The sequence below is a fragment of the Marmota monax genome, unplaced genomic scaffold, assembly GCF_021218885.2.
Source record: "Marmota monax isolate L192 unplaced genomic scaffold, Marmota_monax_Labrador192_F-V1.1 WCK01_AAM20220418_F8-fsc00023, whole genome shotgun sequence".
NCBI classification, from domain to species: Eukaryota; Metazoa; Chordata; class Mammalia; order Rodentia; family Sciuridae; genus Marmota; species Marmota monax.
In genome coordinates, this window is record NW_026692907.1 from 3,954,048 (window position 1) to 3,968,419 (window position 14,372).

General features: G+C 41.1%; 1 long non-coding RNA gene across 1 annotated transcript in view; it reads left to right on the forward strand.

The window, feature by feature from the left end:
* LOC124096968 (uncharacterized) overlaps positions 1–14,372 on the forward strand; it is a 62,653-nt gene that overhangs the window by 2,722 nt on the left and 45,559 nt on the right. Inside the window, exon 2 of the long non-coding RNA XR_006853062.2 lies at positions 1,154–1,217. This is a non-coding gene — a long non-coding RNA (uncharacterized LOC124096968). The remainder of the gene's footprint in view (positions 1–1,153; positions 1,218–14,372) is intronic.

Genomic DNA, 14,372 nt, shown 5'->3' on the forward strand with positions numbered 1-14,372 from the left:
TGGATTTCTAATTAAGTTAGACAGATTTAATTAGGAGTCCTAGGATTTTCATCTAGTCCTTTGGAACATTTTGCGTTAAGTTTCAGGTACAAATATAAAACAGTCCATGCACGTCTGTGTAAATTGGTGTGAGGTGCTACTGAATTTTGAGGTTGGGGATAGAAATGAAATAACAGGGATTTATAACAATAATCTATTGCCAAAATAATCAGTTGCATATACTTGTTTGATTATCTATCTCTTCTCCAAAACTGTGAGCTCAACAGCAGCAGGGATTCTGCTTGTCTCATATATTAAAATAACCTTACATGGTGAGGATGGATTATGGGTCTGTACTAGGTCCTGTCTGCCAAACTCTCACATGTGGACAAGAAGACACGCCACAAGAATGGTACTGGAGTGGCATCATTGGTATTCATAAAATATTTGGAAGGACATCTGGATTATTTCTATTACTAAAAATTTTGTGTATAGGTTTTTACATGAACATAAATTTTCATTTGCCTGGAATAAATTCCCAGAAATGATATTGCTGATTTGGATGGTAGTTGCATATTTATTTTTTTTTTAAAGAAACCGTCAAACTGTTTTCCAGAGTGGATGTACTATTTTACATTCTCGTCAGCAATGTGTAAGTGATCCTCAATAGCACTTGGTGTTGTCACTATTCTTGTTATTTTAGTCATTCTGATAAGATGTGTAGCAATATTCTATTGTGATTTGAATTTGCATCTCCTTAAATAGCTAACAATGTTAAACATCTTTTCATGAGCTTATTTACTATCTGTATGGGTGAAGTGTACTTGCATGCCATCTTCCCATTTTCTAATTGGATTTTTTTTAAAAAAACTTTTGGATTTTGAATGATGGTTATTAGTCTACCTCTCTGTCTGATATGTGGTTTGTAAATTTCTCTTCTAGTCTGTAGTTTTAATCTTCATTCTCTTAATAAGGTTTTTCACAGAGCGGCCTTTAAAAATATTGGCAAGTTTCTCTTACCTGTATTATTTTCTTTAATGGATGCTGCAGGTTTTCTCCTATCCCTGCCCCCACCAAAAGTGTTATGGTTTTACACTAAAGTCCACAATTCATTTTGAGTTAATTTATGTTTAAGACATGAATCTTAGGTTGAAGTTCATTTTTATCCCTCTAGGTATTCAATTATTCCAGCGCTCTTCTTCCTCCAGTGGATGGATTTTGCATTTTGGTATAGTTGGGTGAGTCCATTCCCAAGTTCTTTTATTCTGTTTCATTGATCTGTGTATCTACCCCTCCACCAATACTATATAGTCTTGATTATTGTACCTTTAGAATAAGTCTTGCTGGGCACAATGGTGCTTGCCTTTAATCCCAGTGACTGGGGAGCCTGAAGCAGGAGAAGTGCAAGTTCCAGGCCAGCTGTTTTCTAATTTCATTCCTTTATGATCTGATAGAATGCAAGGTATTATTTCTATTTTTTTCTGTATTTTCTAAGAGTTGCTTTGTGGCTGAAGATATGGTTTATTTTAGAGAAGGAGCTGTGTGCTGCTGAGAAGGAGGTGTATTCAGTCATTAGTGAATAAGATATGTATATTAAGTCTAAATTATTAATTATATTTTTAAATTCTATGACTTTCTATTTAGTTTTTGTTTGGAGGATATATCCAGTGGTGAGAGAGGTGTGTTAAAGTCAACCAGTGTTATTGTGTTGTGGTCTATTTGCTTCTTGCAATTGAGAAGGGTTTGTTTGATGTACTTGGATGCTCCATTGTTTGGGGCATAAATATTTACAATTGTTATGTCTTGTTGATGGATGTATAATTCCCTGAAGCAGTATGAACTGTCCTTCTTTGTCCTTTGTTATTAACTTTGGCTTGAAGTCCATTTTATCTGATATGAGGATAGAAACCCATTTGTTTACAAGATCCATGTGAATGATATGTTTTTCCCCCCTCCCTTTTACCTTCAGCCTGCATATGTCTTTGCCTATGAGGTGAGTCTCCTGGAGATAACCCATTGTTTGGTCTTGTTTTTTAATCTGACCTTTTAGTCTATGTCTTTTGATTGATGAGTTTATGACATTTACATTCAATGTTATTATTGAGAAATGATTTTTATTCCCTGTCATTTTGATTCATTTCTGATTTTTAATTTGAATTAGTTTTTCTTTGATTGACTATTCTTCTAGGGCAGTTTCCCCTTTTCTATTTTTCAGTTTTATTTTTTATTTCTTCTTCATGAAATATTTTATGGAGTGTGTTTTGTAGTGCAGGCTTTCTAGTTGTGAATTCTTTTAATTTTCATTTATTATGGAAGGTTTTTATTTCATCATCAATTTTTAAGTTTAATTTTGCTGAATATAGTATTCTTGGCTGGCATCCACTTTCCTTCAGAGCTTGATATATATGATTTCTAAGACCTCCTAGCTTTGAGTATCTGGGTTGAAAAATCAGTTGAGATCTGGATTGGTTTCCCTCTAAATGAAACCTGTCCTTTATCTCTTATAGGCTTTAAAATTCTATTCTGTTCTATCCTATATTTCATATCTATTAACCTTTGTTTCATTCTCTACAGGTTGGTCTATTCAGTATAATATTCTCTTTGCTATTCATATCATCGATTATATTAATCTAGTTGATTTAAAGTATTTTTTTAAAGCTTTCTGTTTCTGTATGTTAGGCAATTTTAATAATACTGTGCCTTGGTGTGGGTCTGTTGTTGTTTTGTATATTTGGGGTCCTATAAGCCTCCTGTATCTGATTTTTCATTTCATTCTTTACATTTGGGAAATTTTCTGATATTATTTCATTGAAAAGATTGTGCATTCCTTTGGTTTGTATCCTGAGACTTCATCTATTCCAATAAATCTTAAATTTGGTCTTTTCAGGTTATCCCATATTTCTTGTAATTTCTATTCATGATCTCTTAACATCTTTTCTTCAAGGTCAACTTTATTTTCAAGATTATATATTTTGCCTTTGTTGTCTGAAACTCTGTTTCTGAGTGGTCTAGTCTGTAGGTGATGCTTTTCATTGAATTTTTAATTTGGTTTATTGAGTTTTTTCATTTCGAGGATTTCTGCTTGATTTTTTTTTTTTTTTCAGAATCTCTACCTCTTTACTGAAAGTGATCTTTCACTTCCTGTATTTTTTCTCTGATGTCACCCTTTACATTATCCTTTACCTCACGGATTAGGCTAACTATGTACATTCTAAACTCCTTCTCTGACATTTCTTCCACTGTGGTGTTGATAGATTCTGCTATTGAAATATCTTGGTTTTGGGGGGGCAATTTTTTCCCTTGATTTTCCATATTGTTTTTGTGTCTACCCATCTAACAATATGAGGTAGTAGCTTCTACCCTGTAGACTTGTAGTGTCCCTGAAGGTTTCCAGTACCTCACTGTTTAGGGATGGACAAATAATAACAACCAATGAAAATAATGAACAAAATACAGCATTAAACCAAATAGTTCCTGCTATGATGTCTACAATATTGTTAAAATAAACAGAAATGATAGGATCAGTTATTACCTACAATAAGAACAATATGTTTGCAAAAGGGGTTACAATTTTGAATGCTGGATAAAGAGAGAACGGAAGTGATGTAGGATGTGATGATTATGAGGGAGGAGCAGAGAAGATAGAAGTAAAAAAATTAAAGAAAGGGTGAAAGAGGGAACAATGAAATTGGCTGTTCATGGAAGAAGAGAGAGAAAGAGAATCAAGGGAAGCAGATGATAGAAAAAAATATACATAAAGGAAACATTTTAAAAATTAAAAATAAAAAATACAAAACAAAACTGAAATATAGTAATTAAACATTCTAGTCCTCAAATGTTTCATGGATCAAACTGATCCATGAAAAATAACTTGTTTAAAAATGCTAGCAAGGAGGGGAAAAAAAAACCCCAAATATGAATATGTATAAATGTCCATGAACCATTAAGGTCACAATTAAACAGAGTTAAGAAAAAAGGGGGAAAAAGATCTCAATCAAAAGAATTTTTCCATTGGAGTTCAAAAGATTCTCAGCTTCCCTTTTCAGCAGTGTTAGGTGGGGTCATTTGGAGTATGATGTTTGCTTTACCCCAAGAGTGGGTTTGCTAGAGTAAGAGAGTTAATTCTGTAGGTGGAACTCCTGGAGGTCAAATTTAGGCTTAGGTAGCCTCCAGGCTCTCTGCTGAATGCCAGTTGGTCTGGAGATTTTAAATCAGTGCACCTTCAGGGCCCAGAAATTGCTGGCCCATTCTGGAAGACTGTACTCCAGGGATCTCCCTTGGATTCCAATCATGTGGTAGAAGAGCCAGTTCTTAGTTCACTATGTCACCTGTGGACTGCATGTTTCCTGGTCTCAGGTTCAGTCTCCAAACTCAATCTCTCCCACTTGCTGCAGTCTGGCTGGGCACAATCAGGAGCCACTTGTCAAAAGAAACTAACTTTATTTTTAGAACCACACACGCCAAACAAAACAGCCTCTCAGGAAAAACCCTCAGAGCCTCAACTGCCACCACCGGCTTTCCACAAGCCTCAAGATGTTGAGAGCCACAGCCGAAGGGGCCCCAGCAAACTTCCAGCTGCCGGCTGATGATTGGCTCACAGCGGCCCCAGCAACATCTAGCTGATTGGCTCCTCTGCGGTGATGCTCATTGGGCTGTTTCCCTGCCCTTTCAGACCAAGGAGCTGCTCATTGGGGGACTTTTTTGGCTCCGCCCACGTGACCCAGCCAATCGGCCTCAAGAGCAGGAGGATTGTGGGAGGTGGAGAGAAGCTTGTGAGAGAGAGAGGCTTGTGGAAAGCCGGTGGTGGCAGTTGGGGCTCTGAGGGTTTTACCTGAGAGGCTGTTTTGTTTGGCGTGTGTGGTTCTAAAAATAAAGTTAGTTTCTTTTGACAAGTGGCTCCTGATTGTGCCCAGCCAGACTGCGGCATTTGGTGGCTCGCACGGGGAGCGACTGAGGGTAAGTGAAACTGCTCGCCCCTGAGGGCAGGGCGAGAGGATGGGTGGGCATTTTAAGATTCCTCTTTTATTTTGCTTCACTTTTGTTTTAAGTTGCCTATCCGTGGAGATGAGTGAGACAGAAGAAAAACCGCTCACATCTGTGGAAAAACTATTTACATCTGAGGAACAGATAGGGAGAAAGGACGGATGCACATGTCAGGAGGATAGAAAGGCTATAATGACTTTTTGTTGTTCCCTTTTTATTTCATTTTGTCTTGGTCTTGTTTGGCGTCATCTTGTTGGGTTGTATTATAGTAGAAATACGGGATCAGAAATTAGTAAAAAACAAACTGAAAGAGTGTTAAGTAAATTGTTAGAGGAAGGAGGCATCTCAGTAAAATCAAGAACAGTCAGGGCATACGTTGATACAATACAAAAATGTAGCCCATGGCTTTTTAAGGAGGAGTTGTTAAATATATCACAATGGAACCATCATGGTGAAGATTTAAAAAGAATAGAAAAGAAAAGCCCAGGGACTCTGCCAGTTGGCACATTGCCATTGTGGACGTTCATATCTTGTTTGCTTAGTCCAAAGCCTTCAGTTCAGACAATGGTAGAGGAAGGAGAAGACATATTGATTCAAGTAAAAGAGAAGGTCTCTCAAGTTATTCAGACAGAGGAAAAGATTCAAGTAAAAGAGAAGGTCTCTCAAGTTAGTCAGACAGAGGAAAAGATTCAAGTAAAAGAGAAGGCCTCTCAAGCTAGTCAGACAGAGAAAGAAAGTATAAAACAGAAAAAGCCATCAGGGGGAAAGTTACAACAGGAGACTGCTACTAACACCTTTCTATCACCAGAGGACGTAAGTGTCCAACTAACAAGGCCACCTCCATATGCTGGGAGGTCCCCAACCCCCGCAGTTGATAGTTGGGATCCTGAGACAAGATCTCAAATATTAACATGCCCTGTATTTGAGGCAGGAGGGCAGCGATTTTACCAAGTTTTAAATTTCAAAACAGTGAAGCAGCTAAAAGAGGCTGTAACAACCTATGGTCCTCAAGCACCCTTCACTGTAAGCATGGTCGAATCCATTAACAACTTGAACATGACGCCAGCAGATTGGGCTAATATGTGTAAAGCTGTGCTAAATGGAGGACAATACCTGTTATGGAAGGTTGCCAATGAGGAATTTTGCAAGGAGACGGCTAGGCGAAATGCCGCAGTCTGGCTGGGCACAATCAGGAGCCACTTGTCAAAAGAAACTAACTTTATTTTTAGAACCACACACGCCAAACAAAACAGCCTCTCAGGAAAAACCCTCAGAGCCTCAACTGCCACCACCGGCTTTCCACAAGCCTCTCTCTCTCACAAGCTTCTCTCCACCTCCCACAATCCTCCTGCTCTTGAGGCCGATTGGCTGGGTCACGTGGGCGGAGCCAAAAAAGTCCCCCAGTGAGCAGCTCCTTGGTCTGAAAGGGCAGGGAAACAGCCCAATGAGCATCACCGCAGAGGAGCCAATCAGCTAGAAGTTTGCTGGGGCCGCTGTGAGCCAATCATCAGCCGGCAGCTGGAAGTTTGCTGGGGCCCCTTCGGCCGTGGCTCTCAACACCCACTCCTGCCTTTTTGAATTCCCAGCCAGTCCTGTAAGCAGGCTGTTGGAGGGGAAAGGGAGAGCTGGGTGGGTTTCCACGACCAGTAGTCCTGGGTCAACCTCTCTCCATGTTTGATATTCTCCTGGTCACTTAGGCACCCTCTATGTTGTTCAGTGGGGGTTTGCCAAGCCTTTATTTTGTGCCAGACTCGGGTTTGCTGGAAATCGGCTCCCTTAACTGCCAGTTCCTGAGCTGTGGCTGCAAAATTTTTTCTTCCTCTGTCCTCTGCACACCACCGGGAAAGCTGTTGTTTCTTTCTTGTACAGGATGTTGTGCAGCATGTCTTTTAGTTTAGTTGGGCAGTGTCTTTGATCTCTAAACTCTTTGTATGCAGACACACCTCAGCCTCCTAACATGTGGGTTTCTTTAAGTTCATTATCTGTCCTCTGTGCTCACCGAGGGATTGCTCTGGCTGGCGCCTCTGGCCGAGGGAGTGGCTGTGGAGCTTGGAATTTCTTCTTTTATTATATCAACCTCCTGAGTTCTTGATCTACTTTTAGTGCCTAGAATTAAATTCCAGTAAGTGCCCCCCCCACACCAACTTTTTTTCTCATTCATCTGCCTTGCTGAGAAGCTACTTGTCTGCTTTATTTTTTGTCTCTCACCTTGTAGTAGCCAGGAAAGCAACCTTGTTCTATTCTGCCATCTTGGTAACCACGGTTGAGTTCTATATTCTTGCTGATTTTCTGACTAGTTGTTCTGACAAGTGTTGAGAGAAATGGTTTAAATCTCCAACTAAAATTGTGGCTAGGGGCTGGGAGTATAGCTCAGTCAGTGGTAGAGTGCTTGCCTAGCATGTGGGAGGCCTAACGTTCCCTCCCCAACATTGTTTAAAAAAAAAAAAGTTAAAGAAGATTTCTGTTTTTGTTTCTCTCATTTCCCACCCCCTTTGTTTTACAACTCTATTGTTTGGTATATACAGATTTAGGATTGTTGTGCTATCTTGTTGAGTTGACTCTTTGAATTATTATACAATGCCCCTCTCTATCAGTTTCCTTTGCCCTAAAGTACATGTTATCTGATATGAATATTGCCACATCTACTTTATTTTGATTCATGTTTACATGATGCAACTTTCTTCATCCTTAAACTTGAAGCATGTTTCTTACAGACAACATGGAGTTGGCTCATTGAGTTGCCTCACATCTGCAAGCCAAATATTCTACCACTAAGCTATACCCTCAGCTATGACTCATCCTTTAAAATTCATTGTCAATTTATGTCACAGACAATTTGCATTTTTAAAAAATATTTTTTAGTGTGGATGGACCTTTATTTTATTCATTTATTTATATGTGTTGCTGAGAATTGAACCCCGTGCCTCACATATGTGAGGCAAGCACTCTACCACTGAGCCACAACCCCAGTCCCGACAATTTACATTTAATATAATTACTCATATGGTAAATTTGCCATTTCATTTTAAATTTTCTGAATGTATTTTGTTTGTTTGTTTCTTTTTTCTTCTGTGATATGGCTTACTTAAACTTAGTTTTAGACTACTTCCTTGACTTTTTAGTAATGTTTTAAATTTTACAACTTGAGGGTCTTCAACACAACATTCAAAATCTGAAGTGCTCCAAAATTAAAAAAAAACTTTTTTGAAAGTGCCGACTTGACACTACAAGTAGAGAATTCCTCTATACCTCACCTCATGTTATGAGTCACAGTCCCAATGCAGGTGCCCTGAAAGTACTATACAAAATTACCTCAGGCTATGTGCATAAGATGGGAAATAAAACATAAGCAAATTTTGTACTTAGACTTGTGTCCCATCCCCAAGATATTTCCTTGTGTAAAGTCCAAAATATGAAAAACTTTCTGGTCTCAAGCACTTTGGGTAAGGGATACTCAACTTGTATCACCTTTTATAGCTTTTTATGGTTGCTGTAGGTATTGTGTTATATGTACCTAACTTGTTATAGTTTACTGGTGTCCTCACTCTATCAATTATCTGTCTTTATGTCCCTTTACCTTCCTCATTTGTAATAGAATTGTCTTAAATATTTCCTCTACCTATACTTCAAACCACATCAGACAGTATTAAAATGTTTGCCTCATTCCTCAAACAATTTAAGGAAATGCAAAAGGTGAAGGAAAGTATACTGCATTCACCCATATTTTTGTTTATTGTGTTCCTTTGTCCTTCCTGTTCTAAGATTTCTTATTTACCTTGTTCTTTCTTTCTTTCATTTTTTCTTTCTCTCCTCCTCCTCCTCCTCCTCCTCCTCCTCCTCCTCCTCCTCCTCCTCCTCCTCCTCCTCCTCCAAGAATCTGCTTAGAGAACTTCATTAGCTATTCTTTTAGGAGGTATGCTAAAAAGAATTTCTCTTAATTTTCTTTTATCTGAGAATATGTTGATTTCCATTCATCTCTAAAGGATATTTTTCTTTCCTGGATATACTATGGGAGTTGACAGTTCTTTTCTTTCAGCACTTGAAAAGTGTTACGCCACTTTCTCCTGGCCTTCATGGTATCTGATGAGAAATCTGCTGTCATTAGAGTTGCTTTTCCTCTTTGGGAAGGTGTCCTAACTACTTTCTGCTGCTTTCAAGATTTTGTCTTTAGCTTTCAGAAGTTTCACTATGATGTGTCTTGTCTTGATTTATTTGGGTTTGTCCTGATTGGTGTTTGTTCAGTTTTCTGAATCCTTAGGCTTTTTACCAAATCTGAGGGATTTTCAGCTATTATTTCTTTTTAGTCCTGACCCATTTCTCTTTTCCCTCTAGAACTCTGGTGACATTATTATGAGATTGTTCATTATAGTCCCAAATGTCCCTGCTATTACAGAATGTTTGTGTTTCCCCCAATTCATATTTAAAACCAACCTCCAAAGTGATGGTATGAGGATTATGCTATTTGGGAGGTAATTGGATCAGGAGAGCTTTACCCCTGTAAAAGGGACCCAGGAGAACTGCCTTGTCCCTTCTTCTATGTGAAGATACAGTGAGAAGGGGTTGTTCTATGAACCAAGAAGTGGACTCTCAAATCTGCTGGCATCTTGATCTTAAATTCCTAGCCTCCAGAACCTAAAAAGAGTAAGACAGTCCCGAGGCCCTATTCTTTCTTCCTTTCTTTTGTGTGCATTCTTTTCCATTCAGTTTGTGTGATTTCTATTGTTCTCTCTCAGCTTATAGTTGACGATTCCTTCTGTGCCCTTTCTTGTACTGTTGTCAGTCCATTGATTGATTTTTAAATAAAGTTTTGGTCAGTACACATTTTTAAAAGTAGACTTGATTTTTTAGAGCAGTTTTAGGTTCACAGCAAGACTAAGTAAGAAATGCAGAGTCATTATATATTTCCCACATACCCTCATCCTCCCCCACCATTGGGATCCTGTTCCAGAGTTGTAAGTACATCTGTAACAACCAATGGATCTACCTTGACACATCATCAGCAGCCAAAGTCCATAATTTATTTTAGGGTTCAATTTGGTGAGGGTGCTGCATTTTTCAGATCACATCTCCACAGTTCTTCTGCATATCTTGTCTTTCCTTGGTAAGCCTCTCTATTTGCTGAGACCATTTTTCATTTGTTTCAAGTGTGACCTTTATTAATTGTTGAAGCACTTTCATCATGGCTGTTTTAAAGTCTTTAGCAAATAATTCTCACATCTCTACCATCTTGGTGTTGGTATCTATTGATTGTCTCTTTGAGATTTTTCAGGTTCTTGGTAAAGTGAGTGATTTTTCTATTGAAACCTGAACATTTGGGATATTATGAGATTCTGGATCTTATTTAAACCTGCTGTTTTAGCTGGATTCCTCTGATACTGCTTTGGATGCCTTGTTACTGTCAGAAGGGTGGTAGGAGTGGAGGTTCCCCAGTCAGCCTCTGTTGTTACTTGAGTGGGGTTCCTTTACTGCTGGGTAGAGGTGGGATTCTGGCTCTTGCTAGGCAGGGCCTCCTTTGCTACTTCTCTGGCTGAGAAGGCCAGGAGGGCCTGCTTAGTGCTCCCCATGTGGGTGACTGATACTTCAAAGGGAGGAGAGCTTGCTACTGCTGAGAGGAGGTAATAGTCTACTGGGCCTTCATTGACACCATTCCAGTGGGGAGAGGAAGGGAAATGGAGTTAAGGAAGGGAAACAGAGGTACTGCTGGGTGGAGTTGGAAGTCCAAGCTCCTCATGGTGTCTACTGGCAAGGTGATGTTGGGGTGCTTGCTACCACCCAACAGGGATGAAAGTCTCAGCTCCTGACTTGGCTTTCTTGGCACTATCCTGGTAGGGTTTTGGGATGTCTCATTACAGCCTGGTGAAGGTGGAAATCTAGGCTCCCCATTCCACCTTTATTGTGGGAGTAAGCCCATGTTTTTATTTCTGTGGCCTTTGGCTAGAGTAGAGGGGCTTTTGCTGGGGCTTTTCTGATATGCACCCATTTGAAATTTCCAGGTCAAAGACTTCTTTGGCTCCAAGTCTGCGATATAGGAGACAAAAAAGAAACCCCAGGGAATTCACCACTGTGTTGTTCTTTGGGTTCTGTGGTCCCTAGCTGGTCTGCCTTCTTCATTATACATTTGTCCATATCCAAAGTGTGGTTGGTAATAGCCAGATTGAATCCTGATGTGTACCGTGGGCTTTGGTGGTACTAGTGTGTCTATGGGGTTTCCTCATTGCAGCAAAGGTAGCACTCTGTGGGATACCTTGAGTTTGGGGTGGGGATAGGCTGTGTGTGTGTGTGTGTGTGTGTGTATTGAGCCGGTGTGGCTGGAAACTCTGTACTTTGATTTTCACTAGGAACCTAAGCCAGTTCTCAAAAGTAGTGTATTTGAACAACCGTGGCAACTGAGTTTGTGTGATGGTAATGGATGCTTTTTTACCAGGGCCACACTCACCCTGCCCATATCCACCCCTGGTTCTTCTTTCTATGAGGCGCTGGCCTCTTGCCCAAGCCTAGAGCTGCCAAGTTTGATCTGCTGTCCCTGCTCCCTCCCTCTTCCCCATGGTTTTGTGGGTCTTGAACTTGGAAGAGATGACTTGAGTGACAACCTCCCTAAACCCATTTCCCTCATATGTATGAAAGAGGAGTGTGACAAGACTACTGTATAAGGTACCCAAGATGGTGCCCTAGGTGGGGCTGTTTTCTCTTCCCTTCATCCTCCTTGGAGGCCACTAGCAGGGAGGTGGTCTCTGGGAAGATTATTCCTTTCAAGTCCTCCATAGAAGAAAGGAAAGTGGGTGAAGGGAAGGTAGAGGAGCAGGAGGGTCAATGGCCTGTGCGTACTGGGCAGGCTCTCCAGCGCCCTTCCCACGAGGGACACACATCCAGAGAACTGTTCCCGGCTTCCTGGCTCCTCCCTGGGGATGGGGCGGGAGCAGGCACACGTGGGAGTATGGGGGAGGATGTTGTTTTTCAACTGACAAGAGCGCCTCCGTTTCCGATTCTCACAGGCGACCTGAATGCCCATCACATCAGGCAGGGAGAGCTGCCCAGATCTGACACTAAGCTCTTGTGGAAGCGGCTGGCAGGCCCGGGGGTGCGGGGGCTGCCTGCAGGGCGCCGTGGCAGAATGAATTTAGTGCCTGTGAATGGGGTCGGATTGGCAGCCCTGGACACAAACTTGCTCTTTGTTCCTTTGGCACCTCCCAGAGGAGGGCAGCCCCAGCTCTCTTCACTCCATCCTGCCCACGTTCTCTGGCCCAGTTCTGTGGCCCAACTCAGCTGCGAAGAGAGGTGCCGAAGCTCCTGAGATTTAAACCCTAGAAGGAATCAGTTCATCTGTGCCTCTGAGACCCACAGCAGTCTGCAGGCTGCACGTGGAGTCTTAGAGCTCCTAGTTGCCAAGTTAGCAACTGTGAGGAATTATGCATCATGACCCAGTAAGGCCTGCAAGAGTGCGCAGGCACAGCACACGTTGGTTGTCTCAGACCTAACCTGAACACTTTTAAAATGAAATGATAGCAACTAGACAGTATCAGAGTGCAGTAAAGATATGTAATTGTTTTGTGAAATTTTGTTTCTTTTGTGTGTGTGTGTGTGTGTGTGTGTGTGTGTGTTGGGACATGCATGATATAAATTTTATTTCTGATTGTGAGTTGTGGCATTGAGAGACACTTGTCTAGGTCACTCTTTCATTTCTACAACTCTGTATGAATTGTCAGTTTGGAGATTAGGGGGGGACACATTTGCATGTTAAAGGCCCTGATGATTCTTGCAGTAAAGAAGTCTGTTGAACATTGCTGATCACAAGTGTATGGTCTTGCTTATCTTGCCCCCTCCCTTTTCTTCAAATGCTTGTACCACTGTCTTATGGAACAAGTATTTTATAGAAGATGGTCTGTAAGGAATGTGAAATCCTTCTAGAATTTACTCAAGGTTTTAACCACAGATTACATGGACCTTTTCAACAAGTTTAGAGCTACTAAATCTGTTAGGGAGTTGGTTGTCATAAAGATTTTCTTTGAGCTGGGCGAGGTGGCGCATACCTGTAATCCCAGCATCTTGGGAGGCTGGGGTGGAAGGATTGTGAGTTCATAGCCAGGTTTAGCAGCTTAGTGAGGCCCTAAGCAACTCAACAAATGCTGTCTCTAAATAAAATATGAAAAAGAGCTGGGATGTGGCTCAGTGGTTGAGGGTCTCCTGGGTTTAATCCCCAGTACAAAAAGGAGAGAGAGAGAGAGAGAGAGAGAGAGAGAGAGAGAGAGAGAGAGAGAGAGAGAGAGAGAGATTTTCTTTAAAAAATTCTGGTAGAAAATGTTTGAGGGCTGGGGTTGTGGCTCAGTGGTAGAGTGCTCGCCTAGCATGCATGAGGCACTGGGATTCATCCTCAGCACCACATAAATATGAAATGAAGATATTGTGTCCAGCTAAAACTAAACAATAAATATTAACAAAAAATGTTTGAAACTTACAACTCAGCTCTCTCATGTTATGACTGAGGATGCTGAGGCCCAAGAAAGGTAAGTGTCTGGGCCAAGGTTTCCCACTGAGGAAATATAAAACTGGGACCCAGTTTCACTGGGTTCTTTATGTAACCCCTAATTCTGCCTTCAGGGCCAGCCAAACACCCCGGTGCAGGGAGCTGAGGGTCAGGAAATAGATAGGAAATACACATAAAATTTCTTTGAATTGGAAGACATATAGTAAATATAAGAAAGATAACTTTTATAAGTCTAAAGGAATTCTAGAGTTCTAACCAGGCAGTTACAACTTACTGTATTGTAACTTAATGGAAACTTTTTCCCACTGTCCAATTCCAAGGAAAGGTGTTCATTATTATGTTTAAAAAAAAATACCAAGAAGTTAGAATGTTTGGAAATACTCTAAAAGCTTATGGCTGTTTTCCTAGCAGTGCTTTTCTTAGATTGTACTCAAACCAGGAAAAAAAAATGAAGTCTCTTTCTCCCTCATAGAGGTTTAAAGTGAAGTTGTTTTCCATGTGATGGTGTCTGCATATGGCACGGTTCACTCAGCTCTTGTTGGGTGGACAAATGCTCCCTGGTGATTGCTTGTACTTCAGGATCCACCCTCTGTTCTTTGCCACCCTGATCTGTGCCCCAGGAAGCTGCCCTCCAGGGACTCTCTCTTGCCTTTTGGCTTCTGGAACTCAGAAGGCTGGGGAGAGTGGGCTTGGCATGTTTAGTTCCTGTCTGCCTCCCTCTGCTGAGGTCCCAGCTCCTGCCAGGTGGCTCTTCTTACCCAGCCTGCCTTGTTTCTGGGTTCCCATGACCACTTCCTTCTCTGGGTTTGGCCTGGGTGGGGGGATCCCTGCAGGTGCTGATCCTTGTGATCTTTCCACATCCTGACCATACTTTTGCAATTCTTGTAGTAACTTTCTCCAAGCTGGCCAATTTGAGTAAGACATCTGT